This window comes from Echinops telfairi, unplaced genomic scaffold (genome assembly GCF_000313985.2).
Source record: "Echinops telfairi isolate 266 unplaced genomic scaffold, ASM31398v2 ScPeMD7_7;HRSCAF=31, whole genome shotgun sequence".
Lineage (NCBI taxonomy): Eukaryota > Metazoa > Chordata > Mammalia > Afrosoricida > Tenrecidae > Echinops > Echinops telfairi.
In genome coordinates, this window is record NW_022103904.1 from 25509985 (window position 1) to 25514975 (window position 4991).

The following is a 4991-nucleotide window of genomic DNA, read 5'->3' on the forward strand; positions in this document are numbered from 1 at the left end:
GGCCGACGGCGAGCGCCTCTGGAGCCGGGACCGCAGCCGCTCCCCGGGGATCTGCGCACGGAGCGGGGCCTGGCGGAGGGCTGTGGAGTGAAGGAGGCAGGGGTGGCACCCTTAGCAGTGCGCCCTAAGTGTTTGGCCATTGCTGGATATCACGGCCGACGGCGAGCGCCTCTGGAGCCGGGACCGCAGCCGCTCCCCGGGGATCTGCGCACGGAGCTGGGCCTGGCGGAGGGCTGTGGAGTGAAGGAGGCAGGGGTGGCACCCTTAGCAGTGCGCCCTAAGTGTTTGGCCATTGCTGGATATAAGGGCGGAGGAAGGGGGCCCTGACATGCTGCCTCCGGTAACCCACGCAGCAAACAGAGTTGGAGGACTGGCGACCGGTGGCTCCCAGGGGTGGACTGGGACAGCTCTCGGAGACGTCGACGAGGCCGGGAGGGTGCCCAGCAGGACCTGCCAAGACCTAGGAGCACCTGGAAATGAGATCCGCAGCATTAAGGCGGCAACTAGGCCCTAGTGACTGGCAGTCAGCAAACACCCTGTACTAACCACGGAGTAATTCTTCCCGAAGAGCCCGGGAAAGAGATGCTAATTTGCAAGCGCGTGGAACTAACATTTAACCTGGGCCTGCGGTGCACCAGACACGGAGCTGAGCACCTGGGCAACGACTCTGCTAATAGTGAAACAATGAAGGCAATAAAGGATGATGATCCTTTCCAGAAGAAGTCTTCGCAGTGAAAAGGAAGAGAAAGTGGGCCTGTACCCCAATGGATAGTTGAGTCAAGGAATGGGGTGGGGGTGACACACACACCCCTTTCTTTTTCTTTCTTCTTCCATTTCAGTGGTACAAGATGCCCGAGGAGGACAAGAGTGACGGCCAGGAGGGACAAAAAGGCAGAAATTTTCCTGCAAGATTTGAAGGATTCATAAAGATAGGAATGTTTGGAACAAGGTAGGCATGCTTACTGAAACATTTTAAGGATACATGAGAGCTGCATGTTTCCACAGATTGTGCGGATGACCCCCCAAGTCTTCTATAGGCCAGGTGGGTCACTGTCTTTAACACTTAAATACAATTGGCTCAAAGCGTCATCCCCTTAACCTGCGACAACCAGCATAGCTAAGATTATTAGGGGAATTTTAATTTCTCCTAGTTATCTCTAGTCCCAATATCCTGTGTCCACAAAATACTCTATTGTGTGTTTTCAGGGATTTTGTCACCACACCCTGGCCACAACTCCATTTATACTTCTCCAAAATACTTCACCATACATGGAAACAAGCAAAATTCCCAATGTTTTAAGAGTGTTAAGTGAAATTAGAGTTTTATTTAACAATAGCATACATCATTACAAAAATATAGTAGTCATTAAATATGTTGAAGAAAAATATCTAATGGCGTGATGAATACTTATTTATTAAAAGCACATTGTAAGATAATATAATGTAAAAAAAATGAGGAGCTGATACCGAAGGCTTAAGTGGAGAGCAAATGTTTTGAGAATGATGAGGGCAACGAATGTACAAATGTGCATGACACAATGGATGGATGGATTGTGATAAGAGTTGTATGAGCCCCCATTAACATGATTTTTTTTTAATTATATAATGCCAGTTTGTAATATAAACATGCATTAGCAGCATATAAAATGAAAATTTTTTTTCTCCTGTAACTTGCATTTTCTGATGTTTACAGGGCATTTATGTTTTGCTTGAAATCAGAAAATTATACAGTAAAGCATTCTTAAGAAAGACCACTTTAAAAAAATATATATATATACTTTAAAAAGAGATTTGTAAAATTCAAAATAAAAGGAACCAGACTCAAAACCTACTATAAAAATAATAACAAAAGCAAACTCATTGCCACCAAATCAATCCTGACTCAGAGTGGCCCGATAAGACAGTGGGTTTGACCCTGTTGGTTTCTAAGGTTGTAAATCTTTATGGGAGCAGAAAGTCTCATCTTTTTCCCAAGGAGCAGCTGGTGGGTTTGAACTACTGAACTTGCACTTAGTAACAAGGAACCCCCTCCACCACTAGGGCTCTATATTAATCAGAACAGTCTAATACTGGTAAAATAGACACATAGACCAATGGAACAAAATTGAAACCCAGAAGTAAGTCCATTCACTAATGGACAGCTGGAAGGAGCACATTAGTTAAAGTACTTGACTTAACTAATAGGCCGGTGCTACAAACTTACCACTTTCCTCTGGGGGGGGAAAAATTATTGGCAGTCTGCTTCCACAGAGAAGTTCTATGGAGGAGCAGTTCTCCCTGTCCTGTAGGGTTGCTAGGGGCAGAATTGATTTGACAGCAGTAGACTTGGTTTGGGATGCATGACTAATCTTCAACAATTAAAATCCACTAGATTGAATCCATTAGAAGAGATTGTTTCTTCAACAAATGGTGCTAGAAAAACTGGATATTCATTTGCAGAAAAATGGCATAGGACCCATACCTCACACACAATTTAAAAAATAAGATGGATCAAAAACCTACATATAAAACCTAAAACTATACAGATCATGGAGAGAAAAAATAAGGGCCAACTTAGGTACCCCAATTTGTGCCATAGTCTATCAAACATAACTGAAACTTTACCAGCAGATGATAACTTAGAGGATTCAAGACCTCTCCAAAGTGAAACACAAAAAGACTTCTGGGCAAGGAAAAGGAAAACCTGCAGACTGGAGGGGAGAAAGATTTGGCAATGACATACAAGAGACTGATCTCTAAAATTAATAGAAAATTTAAGCACTTCAACCATAAAAAGACAAATAATCCAATTGAAAATGGACAAAGTGCTCCCCTCCCCAGGGGGATGAATAACAGAAATGTGGCTGAAGGGATACAGCGGGTAGTGTAAGATATGAAAAAATAATAACTATATAATTTATTAAGGGTTCACGAGTGTGGGAAGGGAAGGGAAGGAGAGAAAAAGGAGCTGATACCAAGGGCTCAAGTAGAAAGACAATGTTTTGAAAAATGGTGATGGCAACACATGTACAAGTTCACTTGGTATAATTGACTTATGATTGTTATAATATCTATAAGAGCTCCCAGTAGAGTGATTACACAAATAAATAAATAAAATGGAAAAGGGACATGAACAGACAATTCACCAAGGAAGACATTCAGATGGCAGGCAGACAGACACATGCTTGTGATCATCGGTCATTAGAGAGAATGTGAATCAACAATAGGTAGCATCTTAACTTGGCATTAATAGCAATGATCAAAAAAGAGAAACTAACAAATGTTGCCACAGGTGTGGGGAGGTTGACGCTCTCATATACTGCTGGTGGAATTGTAAAATGGTGGAACTACTGTGGAAAACAGTATGACATTTCTTTAAAAAGGTAGAGTGGTAGTTACATAATCTGTTGTCAACTTGAGACCATTAAGATTGAAGGGGTGGAGTTTAGCCTGTCACTCATCTCGCAGCTTGATGACCTCATTTGCAATAGCTCGCTGGAGTCTGGAGAGACAGACACTCCCTGTGGGTCATTCCTGTTGACAAGACACATGGAGCTATGCTAGAGCCCGGGAGCTGAAGGAGACCCCTGCCAGCACTGAGATGCTTCCACCACCACTGGATCCACAAGACTTTCCACTCAGCGGCCTGCAATCTTCCTGCATTCGGTGTCATTGCATGTGTTTTGTGAGTCTGAAGAGGAATTTATAGATTGTCTCAGACATATGGGCTAATATCAAACTTACGAACTTGATCTGGACTAGGGTAGGATAATTTAAGCTCTCTCTTACATACATATAAGTGTCCAAGAATTTTTTTCTCTAGTCTACCCTAACACAGGTGGAAATAGAAATATCATACGACCCAGAAATCTTACAACTTAGTACATATCCTAGAGAAAGAAGAGCCATGACACAGATAGAGCTATGCACACTCAAGTTTATTGCAGCATTATTCACAAAAGAAAAAAGGTAGAAATATAAGTCTCCATCAATAGTATAGTATAGTATAGTGCACATGAAAAATGGAGAGGTACATATATGGCATATATACATATATGGTACATAGACAAAGGGATACTATGAAATGTATGAATAGTGATGAAAAATAAAATAAAATTTTTAAAAACAATGATGAATCTGCAAAGTATGTCACAACACCAATGAACCTGGAGGACAATCATGCTGAATGACATAAATAACAAAATGATATTATATAAGATCACTATTTATAAAAGGCCAAGAAAAAATTTAAACACTGAAGGAAACATTTTTTGATGGGTACTAGAGGATAAGATAGAGAGGAAGAAAAACCCACTAACTAGATAATAGATATTAACTTAGGTGGAGATAAAGGTAATGCTTACTGAGGGGGTGGTCAGCACAACATGACCAAAGCCAAAGAAGAGAGTGGTAGGTGCCCAAAGGTAAAAGGCAATAGTGGCAAATGTTATTGCATACACTACACTGAAATAACAGTTATAAACAATAATTTATTAGTGGATACATAGGTAGATAAATAGGCTGAACAGAGATGAGAGTATACCCACAAGCATTTATTGCCAATGGATGTTTCTACATATAAATGTTTGTATGTGCAGCAAATATATCGGGGCATGTAATAGAGTATACAAGAGACAAAATTATGCAAACTCCTTAGCCATCACCAAAGACCTTCAGAAACTGAGCTATTGGGCTTGGGGGCGTAGGACCATAGTCTTAGCCGACAAACAGATAAATTGGCAGGCATCTAGGTCCATTAGCATAACATAGTTCCTAAAGAAAATGTTTTACCTTGGTGATTATTGAAGGGGATCTTAAAAGTTTGCAAGCAGCCTTCTAAGATACAACTACTGAAGCAACAAAGCCCACATGGAACAACATATCAACCTGTGTGATCACGAGGTGTCAAACGGATCACGGAAGACAAAGCGGGTGAATAAGCAAATGTGGTGAAGAAAGCTGATGGTGCCCGGCTATCAAAAAGTATAGCGTCTGGGGTCTTAAAGGCTTGA

General features: G+C 41.5%; 1 long non-coding RNA gene across 2 annotated transcripts in view; it reads left to right on the forward strand.

Annotated features, from left to right (window-relative positions):
• The first annotated feature begins 218 nt into the window (after positions 1–218).
• LOC123521262 overlaps positions 219–4991 on the forward strand; it is a 7774-nt gene continuing 3001 nt past the window's right edge. For both annotated transcript variants that reach the window (XR_006679733.1, XR_006679734.1), the window contains exon 1: positions 219–949. This is a non-coding gene — a long non-coding RNA (uncharacterized LOC123521262). The remainder of the gene's footprint in view (positions 950–4991) is intronic.